The sequence below is a fragment of the Lynx rufus genome, unplaced genomic scaffold (genome assembly GCF_022079265.1).
Source record: "Lynx rufus isolate CCGP_SWC_20201006 ecotype Redwood Valley unplaced genomic scaffold, mLynRuf1.p SCAF_2, whole genome shotgun sequence".
NCBI lineage: Eukaryota > Metazoa > Chordata > Mammalia > Carnivora > Felidae > Lynx > Lynx rufus.
Genome location: NW_025814834.1, coordinates 149,995,398 through 150,015,412, shown reverse-complemented (window position 1 = coordinate 150,015,412; position 20,015 = coordinate 149,995,398). Strand labels below are relative to the sequence as shown.

Sequence of the window (20,015 nt, the reverse complement as noted above, 5' to 3'; positions counted from 1 at the left end):
GTAAATCTCTTTTAAAAACTACCTTCTGCATTATTGCTTTTAGTGATTCTATAACCATTCAAAGATTTTATCTAATTTTTAAATGTAGTAAATAACTATGCCAAATAGCAAATCTATCCAGGTAGCTTTAATCATTTGTTCTGGAATGCAGCAAAGTGACAAACCGCACTAAAATCTTGTCTTCACATTATGCCTTGCTCTATCTTTGCTAAATTGCAACACAATCAAAAGGTGAAAAACTCTTGGTCAGTTTAAAAGTCTACAATATATTATCACAGGCTTATTATGTACATGGCGCCATTGGAGAAACTGCATGATCTCAGGCAATAACTTAACATTTTTGTGCAGCTCTCTTATTTTTCATTGGAAGAGATGGATTAGATTATTGAAATGGGTGTATGTTGTTGTATGCAAGTCCAACATACATTTGCTTTTTTTTTTTTTTTTCAGGCAAAAGCATCCTAATTTTACTTAGGGAAACACTTTCTCCCCACTCAGCCCACACGATTTGAAGGGAGGTGAGTCCATCCCTGACTAAATTTGAGGGTGGACATGTGACATGTACCTAAGTCAGCCAGCATATTCTACACCCCCAGAAACAGTGATTGGTTCAGTAATGAGCCAGAAACCCACCTCAGTCTAACTAAAGGAAATTCTGGACTACATTGGAACAGTTGGGAATAGCATTAAGGATGATGGGAAATCATGAAGGAGAGAGAGCCTGAGAATGAAATCCATAAATTAACACATGAAGAGAGTAGGAGTAACTGGATTCTAATGATATTGTTTGGGGTCTTGGATTTAGTTGTTTGAATTCCTAAACTTTGTTCATATTTATATAATCATGTTTAAGTTGCATTTTCATTACTTACAACTGAAAGAATTCTGACTGATACAATGATGTCTGACTCTTTAGTATCCAAAATATTCTTCAAGATCTCTAAGTGATAGGTTTTAAGTATTTAGACTGACAGAAGGTATGGAATCAATGCTATGATATTTAAGTTCCAACACAGGACAGCTAATGCTTAACTATTTAATTAATTCTTCATTCATTTTTCATCCAACATTTATTAATTTTCTATGTGTAAGGTATAATAAATAGCACATTAGACCCTGAGTATACAAATACAAATGAAACACAGTTCCTATTCTCAATGAATTCCTAATTTATTATTGATGATGGCACTTTAAAATAAAAAATAGTACATAAGAGTTGTAATCGAAGTAGAAGTAAAGTATGATGGGAACTTAGATGAAAGAGAAACATCTTCTCTGGGAGAGTCAGAAAGTTTGTAATATTTGCAAATAATTTTTTGCTGAGTTATCATTGGCTAACAAAGCCGATCATTTTTTTTATAGCATAAAAAAAGCAGACACTAAGAATCTATTACCAACTCCTGGGGCTCAAAAGACATTGATGAATATACAAGTTTAGATTAGTGTGTATGTGTAAGAAACGGACTCAGCTCCATATCCAGGGTGTAACTAGCTGATGGCTGAGCGATAAAAGAAAACTAAGTTCCCTTATTCTCTCACTGCAGCTTTTTACCCTGCATAGGTGGTATTACTGACCAAGAAACAAAAAATAACTCTCTCAGGGAAGCAGATAAATCCAGAGTCTTTTTTCCTTTCTCTTCCAAGACCAATTTACAATCTTAAAAAAATTATAAAGGCAGAATTAAAAAAAAATACTAGTTATATGCTGTTTATTAGAAACACAACTAGAACAAAAATACGGGGAGGTTTAAAGTTCAGAAAAGTAGAAAAAGATATGCAAGAGATTCACCAACTCAAAAAAGCTGAAATAATCATATTAGTGTTACATATGATAGACTTCAAGGTAAGACAGATTATTAGAGTTAAGAGGGTCACTAAATAATGATAAAAGGCTATGTTCACCAGGAAGAGATGAAAAACTCTCAATTTTTATGCAACTAATAAATTCCACATACATGAAGTAAAAATTGATAGATAAATAAAGATAAATTGAGTAATCTAATGTTAGGGAAATTTTAACACATTTCTCAGAAATTACTAGATCTTGGCAGATAAAAATCAGGAATAGAGAAGACTGAAATAGCAAAGTGACCAATCTGGATCTAATGGCCATATGTAAAACACCGAATCCCCAAGTTGGAGTTTACAAAGTCCTTAGAAGCACACGTGGAAGATTTGTGAAAAGTAATCTCAAGAACGAAATAAGGCCATAAATGAGTATCAACAGTTGCATCAATCACAAAATTGCAGTACATCTACATAGTGTGTTACTATATAGCAGTAAAAATAAATAAGCTGTAATTACATGCATCAGCCTAGAATATATGGGCAAGAAAAGACTGAGTGGCAGGGGCAAATCACTGAAGATTTAATGTACTATGGTTCTATTTATATTAATTTCCAAAACAAGCAAAACAACACATTGGTAAAGTGTGGCAAAAGTATGGTAAAAATATGGCAAACACAAGGGAGTTGTTATCTATAAATGCAAGAAGGGAAGTGAGGGATACTTGAGAAACTTACAATGGTCTAATTCTTAACATTAATACAGTTTGTGTTATTGTCATTGTTTAAATTGTGCACGTCTCATATTTATCATGTTAAACAAACAAATTCTTTTTTTTTTTAATTTAAAATAGAATCTGAAGTCGAGTCTGGATATGGATTTCAGCTCTGAAGCTTACTAGGGCTATAACCTGAGTTTCCTTATCTGCAGAATAATGTTACCATCATCATTATGAGGTTGTTACAATAAATAAAAGGGTACCTTGAATATAACAGAGACTCAATAAATATTAGTTTTCTTCTTATACATTGCACGTTGATTAGTGTTTACAAGTCTTTAAACTGATATTGCACTTATCTACCCCATATATTCACTACATTCATATTTAAATTTGCTATTATTGTTCTTCTGAAAACAACTCTTTCATCATTTTACTCTCAAAATCTTCCATAGAGTAAAAGAGTGGAGTTTCAAATGCAACTGAAGTCGTTATCAGCTTAAAATAGGTTGCTATAACATAAGAGGTTTCATATAAACCCCATGGGAACCACCAAGTATCTATAAAAGATACACAAAAGAAAACAAGAAAGGTTTTGAAGCATGTCACAGCAAAAATTCAACAAAACATAATGGAAGACAGCAAGAGAGGAAAACAGGAACAAAGAAGCTATAGGACACAAAACAATTACAGTGAACAAAATGGCAATGGTAAGTTTTTCTTTATTAGTAATTACTTTTTTTTAAATGTTTATTTATTTATTTTAAGAGAGAGCATGTGCAAGTGGGGGAGGAGGAGAGAGAGAGGGAGAGAGAGAATCCCAGGCAGGCTCCACACTTATCACAGAGCCTGGCTGTGGGGCTCAAACTCACAATCATGAGATCCTGACCTGAGCTGAAGTCAAGAGTCAGATGCTTAACCAACTGAGCTACCCAGGCACTCCAGTAATTACTTTAAATGTAAATGGATTAAAGTCTGCAATCAAAAGACTTAGAGTACCTGAATGGATTTTTTAAAAATCCAATTATATGATATCTACAAGAAACACACTGTAGACAACATATATAAAATGAAAGTGAAACTTGGAAAAAGATATCCCAGGGGCGCCTGGGTGGCGCAGTCGGTTAAGCGTCCGACTTCAGCCAGGTCACGATCTCGCGGTCCGTGAGTTCGAGCCCCGCGTCGGGCTCTGGGCTGATGGCTCAGAGCCTGGAGCCTGTTTCCGATTCTGTGTCTCCCTCTCTCTCTGCCCCTCCCCCATTCATGCTCTGTCTCTCTCTGTCCCAAAAATAAATAAACATTGAAAAAAAATTTAAAAAAAAAAAAAAAAAAGATATCCCATGCAAATGATAACCAAAAGAGAACTGGTGTGGCCCTACTTACATGAAACAAAATAGACTTTAAGTCAAAAACTGTCATAAGAGACAAAGAAGGATATTAACTAATGACAAAAGGGTCAATTCACCAGGAAGATATAACAATTATAAATAAATAAGCACCCAATATCAGATACCCAAATACACGAAGCAATCATTGACAGAACCGAAGGAAGAAACAGACAGCAACACAATCAGTGCAAGAGATTCCAATGCCCTATTTTCAATAATTAATAGAACAACCAGAGAGAAGTTCAATAAGGGAAACAGAGGACTTGAATAACACTAAAATCTAAATGGTCCCAATAGATAAAGAACATTCCACACAAAGCAGCAGGATGTATTTTCTTTTCAAGCATATATGGAACATTCACCAGCATAGATCACATAGATCACATATTAGGTCACAAAACAAATCTTAACACATATAATAAAATTTAAATTATGCCAACTATCCTTTCTAACCTTAATGGTGTGAAAGTACAAATCAACAGAAGGAAAGCTGAAAAAGTCACAAATAGGAAGAAATTAAACAACACACTCTTGAAGAACCCATGGGTTCTTCAAATCAAAAGAATAAATTCAAATCAAAAGAAATCAAAAGGTAAATTAGAAAATATCTTGGGACAAATAAAAATGAAAACACAATATACTAAAGTTTATGGGATGTTTAAAAGCAGTACCAAGAGGGGATTTTATTTATTATTCATTTATTTATTTTAAAAAGTTTATTTATTTATTTATTTATTTATTTATTTATTTATTTATTTAGAAAGTGCAAGAGCACACATGCAAGTGGGGAGAGGCAGAGAATGGGGCAAGAGAAAGCTAATCTGTGCTTAGCTTAGAGCCAGACTCGGGGCTAGATCTCACCATTGTGAGATAATGACCTGAGCTGAAATCAAGAGTCAGACACTTAACTGACTGAGCAACCTGCAACCCACAGGCCCCCTAGGAGAGAATTTTAAAATGGTACACACCTACATTAAAAAAGATCTCCAATAAGCCACCTAGCTTTACACCTCAAGAAACTAGAAAAAAAAAAAAAAAGAACAAATTAAGCCCATAGTTAAGAGACAGAAAGAAATAATAAAGATTAGAGCAGAAATAAGTGAATAGAAAATAGGAAAACAATAGAAAAAATGAATAAAACTTGGTAGCAATTAATAAAACTTTTGTTAATGAAAACAAAATTGACAAACCTTTAGCTAGACTAATAAAAAGAGAGAGAATACTCAAATAAAATAAAAAATGAAAGAGGATCATAAGATGCTAGTATGAACAATTATATACCAACATTTTGGATAACCTAGAAGACACACATAAAATTCCTAGAAACATATATCCTACTAAAACTAAACATGAAGAAATACAAAATCCAATAGATCTCTGAGTAGTAAGGAGATTGAATCAGTAATAAAATATATCCCATCCAGGAGAAGCATAGAACCAAATGACTTCACTGGGGAATTCCATAAAACATTTAAGAAAGAATTAATGCAAATCATTTCAAACTCTTTCAAAAAGTTGGGTAACGTAAAATTTCTGCTCACAGATGACAAGAGGCAGGAACACTTCCAAACTCACTTTATGAGGCCAGCATTACCCTGATACCAAAGCCAGACAAAGACACTACAAGAAAAGAAAATTACAGGCCAAATTCTCCAATGAATATAGGTGTAAAAACCCTCCAAAAAAAAAAACAAAAAAAACTAGCAAAATGAATTCAAGAGCACATTAAAGGACCATACATCATGACCAAATGAGATTTACTCCTGGGATATAAGAATTGTTTACATATGAAAATCAATCATATGATATACCACATTAACAAAACAAAAGATAAAAATAACATGATTATCTCTATGGAGGCAGAAAAAGCATCTGACAGAATTTAATATTCTTTCATGATAAAACACTCAACCAACTAAAAATAGAAGGAAATTACCTCAACCTTATAAAGGTCATATATGAGAAGTCCACAGTTAATATTGTGCTCAACAGTGGAAAACTGCAAGCTTTCCTCTAATAATAGGAATGAGGCACGGATGCTCATTCTCATTGCTTCTATCTAACATAGTACTAGAAGTCCTAGATAGAGCAATTAGTCAAGAAAGAAAAAAATGCATCGAAGTAGGAAAGAAAAGGTAAAATTTCTGTTCACAGATGACAAGAGCACATATGTAAAAAATGCTAAGGATGTTAGCAACATATTGTTAGAATTAATAAATGAATTCAACATAGTTGCAGAATTACAAAATCAATACACAAAAATAAGCTACATTTCTATACGTTAACAACAAACAATTCAGAAAGGAAATTAAGAAAACAATCCCATTTACCACAGCATCAAAAACCATAAAATATTTATGAATAATTTTAACTAGGGAGGTGAAAGATTTGTACACTGAAAATTATAAAACATTGTTGACAGAAATTAAAGATGACACAGTGAAAAAAAAATAAAGATGACACAGTGAAAGATACATCATGTTCATGGACTGGAAGACTTAATACTGTTAAAACATTTACACTATGAAAAGTAATCTACAAATTCAATGGAATCCCTGGTGAGAACTCAATGGCATTTTTTGCAAATATAGAAAAAACAATTCTATCATTCATATGGAACCACAAAGAACCCTCAATAGTCAAAACAATCTTGAGAAAGAAGAAAGCTAGAGGTCTCAATTTCTTGACTTCAAAATATATTGACTCGGGTCATGATCTCACGGTTTGTGAGTTCGAGCCCCGCATTGGGCTCTGTGCTAACAGCTCAGAGCCTGGAGCCTGCTTCAGATTCTGTGTCTCCCTCTCTCTCTGACCCTCCCCCACTCACACTCTGTCTCTGTCTGTCTCTCTCTCAAGAATAAATAAACATTAAAAAAATTTTTTAAAAATGCTATAATAATCAAAACAGTTTGGTACTGGCATAAAGACGGATATATAGACCAATGAAACAGAATAGAGTACCCAGAAATAAAATTACACACACATGGTCAGATAGTCTTTGACAAGGGTGCTATGACTACAATGGGGAAAAGATAGTCTTTTTAACAAACAGTGTTAGGAAAACTGGATATGCAAAGGAATGAAATTGGATGCTTAAATTACACCGTGCATACAAATCAACTCAAAATGGATTAAACATTTAGACATAAGACTTGAAACCATAAAAGTCCTAGAAGAAAACATAGGAGAAACCTCCATTATATTGGTCTTGATAATGACTTTTTGTATTTGACACAAAAACAAAGGCAACAAAAACAAAAATAGACTAGTAAATACTTCTGCACAGAAAGAAAACAACCAACACAGGGAACAGGCAACTTATAGAATGAGAGAAAATATGCATAATCCATAAATATGATTGTTTAATATATAACATAATAAGGAACTCCTACAACCCAACAGCAAAAACCAAATAAGCCAATTAAAATAATGGCCAAAGGACTATAACAGAAATTTCTCCAAGTAAAACACACAAATGATTGAGTATATGTAAAATGTTCAACATCACTAACCATTAGGGGAATGCAAATCAAAGCCACAAAGAAACATCACCTCGTAACTGTTAGAATGACTATTACAAACAAAAAAGGAAATAAATGTTGACAAGGATGTAGAGAAATTAAAACCCGTGTGCACTGTTGGTGGGAATGTAAAAAAAAAAAAAAATAGTGCAGCCATTATGGAAAACTGTGTGGAGTGCCTCCAAAAATTAAAAAATAGAACTACCATATGATACAGCCACTCCACTCCTGGGTATTTACCTAAAAGAATTGAAAACATAATCTCAAAGAGTTAAGTGCATTCCCATGTTCAACACAGCATTACACAATAGTCTATAGGTGGAAACAACTTAGATGCACATCAGTGGGTGAATGGATAAAGAAAATGTGGATATTTAGACCACTGGGCAATGGACTGTTATTCAGCCTTTAAATGGAAGTAAATTCTAACATATGCTACATCATGCATGAAACTTGAAGACCTTATGTGAAGTGAAATAAGCCCATCACAGAAGAACAAACACCGTATAATTCTAGATATATGAGGTATCTAAAGTAATGATCGTCATAAAAGCAGAAAGTAGAATGGTGGCTGCTACAGGTTGGAGGTAGAAATTCAAAGTTGCTGCTCAACAGGCATAGCCTTTCAGTCATGCAAGATAAAAATGGTCTAGTGATTTGCTGTACAACATGTAGATATAGTTAACATTATTGTACTGTACACTTAAAAATTTGTTAAGAAAGTAGACTTGATGTTATGTTTTTATCATTACAACAAAAAATCTTCTTTGGGCTTATTAGCATTTAAACTTCTCAGCTTTATATTTAAGATATGTCACAATCTGACTCCTAACTTTTTTTTTTTAAGACTGATAGGTTTACTTTTGCCCTCCATCTCTAGTTCATTTTTGTATTTATTGTATAAAGACTCTCATTCCTTGACTCTACCTGGCCAAATCCAATCCATCCATCTCACACTTCCAGAAAATTACAAGTTCCTAGCAGACAGAAGACCATGTTTTAATCTTATTTCCAAGTAATTTCTTAACACAATATCTTACGCATTGTACAAACTCATAAGTATTTTTCAGCTGACTAAATGATGTCTGGAGAATAAAATGGCTAGTGTAAGAAATCTTGATTTAGCACATGAAATGTGCTCAGGGCTGAGCTGAGGTGCTCTTAGAAAACTATTCAGAGGTATGCATTTTTCTCTTACCGAGTTAGCTCACCTCTATACATATGATCACATGACATTTTCATAATTCAGTGTGAAGGTTATTTCCACATATTCTGTAACATAATTTTACAAATTAAAACAGGTTTCCTATTTCTAATAGTAGGCTTTCTCCAAAAACTTATCAGAGATGTCATACAACAGAAAATAACAGCCTATTTTACCACCCCTAATTCCACAGCCAAAGTAACAACACAAACCATTATAGGAATAAATAAATTATTCTATTTACTGGAGAACAGAGAATATTTATTGGGCACTTACTTTCTGAAGTAAGCAGCAAAGGATGGTTTTTCTAATGTTATGAGATACTTGAAAGCAGATGGCCAAATCGGGTCGTTCTTAAAAAGGCTCATGAGAGTATGTTTTGTGTCTATATACACACATATATATACACACACATACCCATAATGAATAGAACCATAATCAACATAAGTTTCCAATCTTAGTTTGAGGTTTTTAGTCAACTGGCAGAAAATGAAGAGAAAATAAAAGGCTTCTTTAGAGCTGTGCCAAATTGCTCTGGAAAGAACCCAACTGGCTTACAAATAGGGTAACCATTTATTTCACATAGAATGCACATAATTGTCTTGATGACCTCCTTGAATAGCCTCAACAGAGCTTTAGTAATTGATATTGTCCCTACTTTCCAAACAAGATATGTATATTAAAATAAATGAAGTTCTAAGATGCTTCTGTGATATTGTGTACAGAACTAAAGTCACGCTAATAGGGTCAGCATGTTTGACTCTGTTCTTCCCTTCTGTTTCTAGAAACGACTTCAATAAAAATAATGAAGCACCAAGAAGAAAAACATAAGCAGACGCTTCTTAACCTACAAAACAAAGTCCTTATTCTTTTAAAATTTTCTGGTCCTTTTGATAAAATCATCTCTTCTGAAATGTTATTTTAAAATTCAGTAATTTTAAACAATCAATTAGTCTAGTGATGTTCCTGATGAAGCTTAAAGTTCCTGTTTATTGAATACATTTAGATAAAGTAATCCACAAAGTAATTATTACTCATTGGAAATTCAACCATTTGTATTCATTAAAAGGTCTGGTTTTCAGGGTTTTTTGTCCCACTTTTAAACAATGTAATTCTAAGACTAAAAGAAGTAATGAGAAGGAAATTTAAAAAAAATTTTTTTTTTCAACGTTTATTTATTTTTGGGACAGAGAGAGACAGAGCACGAATGGGGGAGGGGCAGAGAGAGAGGGAGACACAGAACCGGAAACAGGCTCCAGGCTCTGAGCCATCAGCCCAGAGCCCGACGCGGGGCTCGAACTCACGGACCGCGAGATCGTGACCTGGCTGAAGTCGGATGCTCAACCGACTGCGCCACCCAGGCGCCCCATGAGAAGGAAATTTTAAATATCACTATTGTAATATTGGTTGGTTTTATCAGTTGGTTTTCTTCAGTTCTATGACATTTTTTCTTTACAAAACTTCAAGAGAAACAAATTTTCCAAACTGAAAAGAATTTAGAAAGCTACCTGGTTCTTCACCTAACATGAAATGCATACTTGAAAACATTAAGTTCCATTATCACTTCCTTTTAAAGTAATTCTTAATTTCCTAGAGCAGAATGTTTCTCATTTATCTAGGCTCTCATAGCACTTCACCAGCTCTTTAATACAGCATTTCTTACAACATTTTGTGCTATTTTTATGGTATCTGTCACCAAACTGTTACCTCATCCAGGGGCAGAACCATGGTTTAGAAATCTATAATCTTTATAATCTATATAAGGGGCACGTGGGTGGTTCAGTCAGTTGGGCGGCCAACTTTGGCTCAGGTTATGATCTTGTGGTTCATGGGTTCAAGCCCCACATCAGGCTCCGTGCTGACAGCTCAGAGCCTGGAGCCTGCTTCGGATTCTGTGTCTCCCTCTCTCTCTGCCACTCCCCTACTTGTGCTCTGTCTCTCTCTGCCTCTCAAAATAAATACATAAATAAATAAATAAATAAATAAATAAATGTTAAAACAAATTAACAACAACAAAAAGAAATCTTTATAATCTCACATTTACTCCTTGGTCTAACACATAAAAGAAATTCAATAGATGTTAAATAAATGAAATACTGAGTGAATGGATAAATGCATGTGTGTATATATACATCAAGTTCAGTTATGTAGCAGGTGAAGGGTTAAACATTATAGAAGTTATCAATTCCATTCTCTATACTACCTTTCTCTCTCAACATCCCCTCATGCTACTATTTCTATTTTTAAGTTTGGTTTACTGTGATTTCTTGATTGTTTCTACCTTGATGTCAAAGAGGAACTTCAAACTAACTATACCCAGAATGAAACTTCTTGTATTTCCCATCCTCTAAACCTGCTCCTCCTAAGTTTCCTATTTAAATCAATGACAACAGTAACCCAAGTAATAGTCTCAGCTTTATCCTCGAATTCTCTTTCATTTAATAAATTCCAAGTTGTATTGTTTCTATTTCCCAAATAGTTTTTAAACACAGTCATTCAATCAATCATGCATTCAGCCAATATCTATTGCATTCCTGTTATATGTTATGGACATTATTATGATTATTGTGATGTTCATAAAATCAGTTAGGCTCTTCTCTCAAAAGCTTATAGTTTAATAGAGAGATAAATCATCAGTTGTAATATATGAAGGCAAGAAGCTTTGAGATTTGAACAAGTATAGTACGGTTTGGTATTCTAAACAGTTTAGCTGGAATAAGGTTTTCGGAAGAGTAATGCTTCCATCACTATATGACTATGTATGTCTGTATGATTATAGACAATAGAGTTAGAGAGACAGGGTAGGTTATAAAGAACCTTGCATAAAAAGTAAAGAAGTGTGAGCCTTAACCTGGAAGCGTGGAGATCACTGAAGAAATAAGCACAAGGATGACATGATAAGATCTATACTTTACAAACATTATTCCATCATCTACTCAGAAGCAGATTTGAAGAAATGCCAGACTGGAGGCTGGAAGAACAAATGAAGGATTATTACTAATGCTGGTGAAAAGTAAAAAGGGCCTGAGCTACAACATTGGCAGTGAAAATGGTTTTAAGTGCAAAGGGGAAATTTTGATTCAAGAGAGAGATCAGTGTAAAGGTAGGTGATAACTGATGGCATGAGGTTATTCAGTAGTTGAGGAGAGGTTTTGCTGCAAAACGTGTGTGGGACTTGAATACAGAGAAAGAGGAGGAATATTTCTTCCATAGAGACAGAAAAAAAGGGAGAAACATTGCTGTATATATGGAAACTTTGTAGGTGGCCAATAGGGTTGCCAGATAAAATACAGGATGCCCAGTTAAGTTTGAATTTCATGCAAACAACGAATAGCTTTTAGTGTAAGAGTGTTCCACGTATTATACTTCCATCCTGTCACAAGCTTCCTTTTCCTGAATGCCATACATCTCCCTTGTCTGGATGCAAATCCTACTCATTCATCATGTCAGCTCAAGTGCTACCTTCTCTGCACAGTTCCCTATTCCATTACTTGCCAGACTGGAGGCTGGTATTACAAATTGAATATTATTCATATGGTTATTATAAAAGTTTTCTTGCAGATCTCTCTCTGGATTGTAAGTCTTTTTAAAGTAAGGATCAATACTTTTCATCTTTGTGGACAGTCTAGCACAATGGCTCATATGAAAGGCAATCAATAAATATTGGCTGATTGATTGAATGCTCTATTTCAGATCTTTATAATTCTTTTCTAGCTTTTACAAGTTCATCTCCTTGCCTTCAGTTTCCCTCCTATTTAAGCCCTCCTCCATGCTGACTGATATATTTTTTTTTTTTTTTTTTTTTTAACTTGAAACTGTTTACTTTGAAAATTGAAACATTTTTTCATCTTCCATTGTTTGGTACATGCAGTTCTTCCTCTGCTTCTGTGGTAATAATTTTAACCATCCTCTTGTTTCTGATCCATGTTTTCAACAATTGCAATTAGCCAAAAGTCTCAAAAGATTAATTTTTTTCAGTATTTGGTATGTTAAATGCTTTGATCAAAGGTTTCCGAGTTATTAGGAAAAAAAAATTAATGTTTATTTTTGAGAGAGAGAGCACAAATGGGGGAGGGGCAGAGAGCGAGGGAAACAGAAAATCCGAAGCAGGCTCCACACTGTCAGAGCAAAGCCCGACATGGGGCACGAACCGGTGAACCAAGAATTGGATGCTCAGCCGCCTGAGCCACCCAGGCACCCCCGAAGTAATTTTGAACAAAATGGAAGTTTTTTTTGTTTTGTTTTGTTTTTCTTTTTGTTTTCGATTCTGGGGGCACACTGAGGTTGTAATAAGTTTATAAAGTAGTTCTTCAAATTCAACATTTCTGCAATTGAACTGATGATGGGCAGTAGGGAGAGAAAGCATGCGCCATCACGTTAAAGTGCCTCTCCTAAATTCAACATTAGCTTCTTCACAAATATGTTGTAGTTCATTTATTCTACCCATGTAATATATACAAATTTTTGTACATTTTGACAAGTCTTGATTTCAACTTCGATCGGTAGGGTATCAAAGATTATACTGGTTTCTGTGAGTTATGTATGCATTACAATCAATCAATTCCAAATGCGATTCATCTCGATCAGTCTCTTAATTTAGTCAGTTTTTTTCTTTATATCATGATATAGCACTACACCAACATTTATATTCAAATAATTTTATCTTCAATGTTGAAAATTTTAACCAAACTTAGAATAAATTTTTTAAATTTATGATAAAATTTGCAATAATTGCAGATATTTCAACTTCTTTTTAATGAATATTTGAAGCTTTATTTTGATTACATAAATTGAAAATATTGACCTATGATTGGAATTAATTTGACTGATTTTTCTTTTTTTTTTTTTTTTTTTTTTTATTTTTTATTTTATTTTTTTTTTTTATGAAGTTTATTGACAAATTGGTTTCCATACAACACCCAGTGCTCATCCCAAAAGGTGCCCTCCTCACTACCCATCACCCACCCGCCCCTCCCTCCCACCCCCCATCAACCCTCAGTTTGTTCTCAGTTTTTAACAGTCTCTTATGCTTTGGCTCTCTCCCACTCTAACGTCTTTTTTTTTTTTCTCCCTTCCCCTCCCCCATGGGTTCCTGTTGAGTTTCTCAGGATCCACATAAGAGTGAAACCATATGGTATCTGTCTTTCTCTGTATGGCTTATTTCACTTAGCATCACACTCTCCAGTTCCATCCACGTTGCTACAAAAGGCCATATTTCATTTTTTCTCATTGCCACGTAGTATTCCATTGTGTATATAAACCACAATTTCTTTATCCATTCATCAGTTGATGGACATTTAGGCTCTTTCCATAATTTGGCTATTGTTGAGAGTGCTGCTATGAACATTGGGGTACAAGTGCCCCTATGCATCAGTACTCCTGTATCCCTTGGGTAGATTCCTAGCAGTGCTATTGCTGGGTCATAGGGTAGGTCTATTTTTAATTTTCTGAGGAACCTCCACACTGTTTTCCAGAGCGGCTGCACCAATTTGCATTCCCACCAACAGTGCAAGAGGGTTCCCGTTTCTCCACATCCTCTCCAGCATCTATAGTCTCCTGATTTGTTCATTTTGGCCACTCTGACTGGCGTGAGGTGATACCTGAGTGTGGTTTTGATTTGTATTTCCCTGATAAGGAGCGACGCTGAACATCTTTTCATGTGCCTGTTGGCCATCTGGATGTCTTCTTTAGAGAAGTGTCTATTCATGTTTTCTGCCCATTTCTTCACTGGGTTATTTGTTTTTCGGGTGTGGAGTTTGGTGAGCTCTTTATAGATTTTAGATACTAGCCCTTTGTCCGATATGTCATTTGCAAATATCTTTTCCCATTCCGTTGGTTGTCTTTTAGTTTTGTTGGTTGTTTCCTTTGCTGTGCAGAAGCTTTTTATCTTCATAAGGTCCCAGTAATTCACTTTTGCTTTTAATTCCCTTGCCTTTGGGGATGTGTCGAGTAAGAGATTGCTACGGCTGAGGTCAGAGAGGTCTTTTCCTGCTTTCTCCTCTAAGGTTCTGATGGTTTCCTGTCTCACATTTAGGTCCTTTATCCATTTTGAGTTTATTTTTGTAAATGGTGTGAGAAAGTGGTCTAGTTTCAACCTTCTGCATGTTGCTGTCCAGTTCTCCCAGCACCATTTGTTAAAGAGGCTGTCTTTTTTCCATTGGATGTTCTTTCCTGCTTTGTCAAAGATGAGTTGGCCATATGTTTGTGGGTCTAGTTCTGGGGTTTCTATTCTATTCCATTGGTCTGTGTGTCTGTTTTTGTGCCAATACCATGCTGTCTTGATGATGACAGCTTTGTAGTAGAGGCTGAAGTCTGGGATTGTGATGCCTCCTGCTTTGGTCTTCTTCTTCAAAATTCCTTTGGCTATTCGGGGCCTTTTGTGGTTCCATATGAATTTTAGGATTGCTTGTTCTAGTTTCGAGAAGAATGCTGGTGCAATTTTGATTGGGATTGCATTGAATGTGTAGATAGCTTTGGGTAGTATTGACATTTTGACAATATTTATTTTTCCAATCCATGAGCAGGGAATGTCTTTCCATTTCTTTAAATCTTCTTCAATTACCTTCATAAGCTTTCTATAGTTTTCAGCATACAGATCCTTTACATCTTTGGTTAGATTTATTCCTAGGTATTTTATGCTTTTTGGTGCAATTGTGAATGGGATCAGTTTCTTTATTTGTCTTTCTGTTGCTTCATTGTTAGTGTATAAGAATGCAACTGATTTTTGTACATTGATTTTGTATCCTGCAACTTTGCTGAATTCATGTATCAGTTCTAGCAGACTTTTGGTGGAGTCTATCGGATTTTCCATGTATAATATCATGTCATCTGCAAAAAGCGAAAGCTTGACTTCATCTTTGCCAATTTTGATGCCTTTGATTTCCTTTTGTTGTCTGATTGCTGATGCTAGAACTTCCAGCACTATGTTAAATAACAACGGTGAGAGTGGGCATCCCTGTCGTGTTCCTGATCTCAGGGAAAAAGCTCTCAGTTTTTCCCCGTTGAGGATGATGTTAGCTGTGGGCTTTTCATAAATGGCTTTTATGATCTTTAAGTATGTTCCTTCTATCCCGACTTTCTCCAGGGTTTTTATTAAGAAAGGGTGCTGGATTTTATCAAAGGCCTTTTCTGCATCGATTGACAGGATCATATGGTTCTTCTCTTTTTTTTTGTTAATGTGATGTATCACGTTGATTGATTTGCGAATGTTGAACCAGCCCTGCATCCCAGGAATGAATCCCACTTGATCATGGTGAATAATTCTTTTTATATGCTGTTGAATTCGATTTGCTAGTATCTTATTGAGAATTTTGGCATCCATATTCATCAGGGATATTGGCCTGTAGTTCTCTTTTTTTACTGGGTCTCTGTCTGGTTTAGGAATCAAAGTAATACTGGCTTCATAGAATGAGTCTGGAAGTTTTCCTTCCCTTTCTATTTCTTGGAATAGCTTGAGAAGGATAGGTATTATCTCTGCTTTAAACGTCTGGTAGAACTCCCCTGGGAAGCCATCTGGTCCTGGACTCTTATTTGTTGGGAGATTTTTGATAACCGATTCAATTTCTTCGCTGGTTATGGGTCTGTTCAAGCTTTCTATTTCCTCCTGATTGAGTTTTGGAAGAGTGTGGGTGTTCAGGAATTTGTCCATTTCTTCCAGGTTGTCCAATTTGTTGGCATATAATTTTTCATAGTATTCCCTGATAATTGTTTGTATCTCTGAGGGATTGGTTGTAATAATTCCATTTTCATTCATGATTTTATCTATTTGGGTCATCTCCCTTTTCTTTTTGAGAAGCCTGGCTAGAGGTTTGTCAATTTTGTTTATTTTTTCAAAAAACCAACTCTTGGTTTCGTTGATCTGCTCTACAGTTTTTTTAGATTCTATATTGTTTATTTCTGCTCTGATCTTTATTATTTCTCTTCTTCTGCTGGGTTTAGGCTGCCTTTGCTGTTCTGCTTCTATTTCCTTTAGGTGTGCTGTTAGATTTTGTATTTGGGATTTTTCTTGTTTCTTGAGATAGGCCTGGATTGCGATGTATTTTCCTCTCAGGACTGCCTTCGCTGCGTCCCAAAGCGTTTGGATTGTTGTATTTTCATTTTCGTTTGTTTCCATATATTTTTTGATTTCTTCTCTAATTGCCTGGTTGACCCACTCATTCGTGAGTAGGGTGTTCTTTAACCTCCATGCTTTTGGAGGTTTTCCAGACTTTTTCCTGTGGTTGACTTCAAGCTTCATAGCATTGTGGTCTGAAAGTATGCATGGTATAATTTCAATTCTTGTAAACTTATGAAGGGCTGATTTGTGACCCAGTATATGATCTATCTTGGAGAATGTTCCATGTGCACTCGAGAAGAAAGTATATTCTGTTGCTTTGGGATGCAGAGTTCTAAATATATCTGTCAAGTCCATCTGATCCAGTGTCTCATTCAGGGCCCTTGTTTCTTTATTGACCGTGTGTCTAGATGATCTATCCATTTCTGTAAGTGGGGTGTTAAAGTCCCCAGCAATTACCACATTCTTATCAATAAGGTTGCTTATGTTTATGAGTAATTGTTTTATATATTTGGGGGCTCCGGTATTCGGCGCATAGACATTTATAATTGTTAGCTCTTCCTGATGGATAGACCCTGTAACTATTATATAATGTCCTTCTTCATCTCTTGTTACAGCCTTTAATTTAAAGTCTAGTTTGTCTGATATAAGTATGGCTACTCCAGCTTTCTTCTGGCTTCCAGTAGCATGATAAATAGTTCTCCATCCCCTCACTCTCAATCTAAAGGTGTCCTCAGGTCTAAAATGAGTCTCTTGTAGACAGCAAATAGATGGGTCTTGTTTTTTTATCCATTCTGATACCCTATGTCTTTTGGTTGGCGCATTTAATCCATTTACATTCAGTGTTATTATAGAAAGATACGGGTTTAGAGTCATTGTGATGTCTGTATGTTTTATGCTTGTAGTGATGTCTCTGGTACTTTGTCTCACAGGGTCCCCCTTAGGATCTCTTGTAGGGCTGGTTTAGTGGTGACAAATTCCTTCAGTTTTTGTTTGTTTGGGAAGACCTTTATCTCTCCTTCTATTCTAAATGACAGACTTGCTGGATAAAGGATTCTTGGCTGCATATTTTTGCTGTCTAGCACCCTGAAAATCTCGTGCCAATTCTTTCTGGCCTGCCAAGTTTCAAAAGAGAGATCAGTCACGAGTCTTATAGGTCTCCCTTTATATGTGAGGGCACGTTTACCCCTTGCTGCTTTCAGAATTTTCTCTTTATCCTTGTATTTTGCCAGCTTCACTATGATATGTCGTGCAGAAGATCGATTCAAGTTACGTCTGAAGGGAGTTCTCTGTGCCTCTTGGATTTCAATGCCTTTTTCCTTCCCCAGTTCAGGGAAGTTCTCAGCTATGATTTCTTCAAGTACCCCTTCAGCGCCTTTCCCTCTCTCTTCCTCCTCTGGGATACCAATTATGCGTAAATTATTTCTTTTTAGTGTATCACTTAGTTCTCTAATTTTCCCCTCATACTCCTGGATTTTTTTATCTCTCTTTTTCTCAGCTTCCTCTTTTTCCATAACTTTATCTTCTAGTTCACCTATTCTCTCCTCTGCCTCTTCCATCCGAGCTGTGGTGGTTTGCATTTTGTTTTCCATTTCCTTTAAAGCGTTTTTCAGCTCCTCGTGCCTGTTCATTAGTCCCCTGATGTCTGTAGCAAGAGATTCTCTGCTGTCCTGTATGCTGTTTTCCAGCCCAGCGATTAATTTTATGACTATTATTCTAAATTCACTTTCTGTTATATTATTTAAATCCTTTTTGATCAGCTCATTAGCTGTTGTTATGTCCTGGAGATTCTTCTGGGGTGAATTCTTCCGCTTGGTCATTTTGGATAGTCCCTGGTGTGGTGAGGGCCTGCAGGGCACTTCCCCTGTGCTGTGGTGTATAACTGGAGTTGGTGGGCGGGGTCGCAGTCCGACCTGATGTCTGCCCCCAGCCCACCGCTGGGGCCACAGTCAGACTGGTGTGTGCCTTCTCTTCCCCTCTCCTAGGGGCGGGATTCACTGTGGGGTGGCGTGGCCCGTCTGGGCTACTTGCACACTGCCAGGCTTGTGATGCTGGGGATCTGGCGTATTAGCTGGGGTGGGAAGGCAAGGTGCACGGCGGCAGGGGGGGCAGGCTTAGCTCGCTTCTCCTTAGGTGATCCACTTCAGGAGGGGCCCTGTGCAGCCGGAGGGAGTCAGATCGCTGCCGGAGGTTTGGCTCCGCAGAAGCACAGAGTTGGGTGTTCGCGCGGAGCGAGCAATTTCCCTGGCCGGAGCCGGTTCCCTTTGGGATTTTGGCTGGGGGATGGGCGGGGGAGATGGCGCTGGCGAGCGCCTTTGTTCCCCGCCAAACTGAGCTCTGTCGTCCGGGGGCTCCGCAGCTCACCCTCCCTTTGTCCTCCAGCCTTCCCGCTTTCTGAGTAGAGCTGTTAACTTATGACCTCCCAGACGCTAAGTCGCGCTTGCTGTCGGAACACAGTCCGTCAGGCCCCTCCGCTTTTGCAAGCCGGACTCGGGGGCTCTGCTTGGCCGGCGAGCCGCCCCTCCGCCCCGGCTCCCTCCCGCCAGTCCGTGGAGCGCGCACCGCCTCGCCGCCCTTCCTACCCTCTTCCGTGGGCCTCTCGTCTGCACTTGGGTCCGGTGACTCTGTTCTGCTAATCCTCTGGCGGTTTTCTGGGTTATTTAGGCAGGTGTAGGTGGAATCTAAGTGATCAGCAGGACGCGCGGTGAGCCCAGCGTCCTCCTACGCCGCCATCTTCCTAGTATCTGACTGATATATTTTTAAAACATAAATCACCCAGGACACTTTACTACTTAAATATCTTTGATTGCTTCATGATGCCCATGAATAAAGTAGAAACAGTTTAGCATGGTATTGAATGTTTTCCACAATTTCGTACCAAAGCTAAGTGGTTAAGAACTGGGTTAGAATCCTGGAAAAGTCACTTGATAGTTATGTGACAGCAATAACTAAACCATCTGTAAAATGGAGATAATACTTAGCTTATAATGCTATTGTGAAGATAAAATGAGATATGTGTAAGACATTTACTATATATAGTACTGTAGTATTTGACACTATAGTACACTAACAAATACAGCTATTATTAACATCCTTTTGAAATGGACAGATCATTTCTTGTGCAAGAAACAAGATGACTTTTTATATAACTTTCTTAGAGGCCAACAATTCTACCTATGTTATTCTTGCTGAATAATAACTGAGAAAAGAAAAATATTTAGGTTTGTCTTTATACTTTAAAGTGTCTTAATTGAAAAGAAATCTTTATTCCCTAAAGGAAAATAAGTCCTATGGTTGCATGTCAAAATTTATTGTCAAGACTATGCATTCTGCATTTTTTTTCAT

The 20,015-nt window shown here is 36.5% G+C and overlaps 1 protein-coding gene across 1 annotated transcript in view; it reads right to left on the bottom strand.

Moving 5' to 3' along the window:
- The window catches only part of COL24A1 (collagen type XXIV alpha 1 chain), a 413,841-nt gene that overhangs the window by 237,193 nt on the left and 156,633 nt on the right, over window positions 1–20,015 (bottom strand). The gene's annotated exons all lie outside the window — the stretch shown is intronic.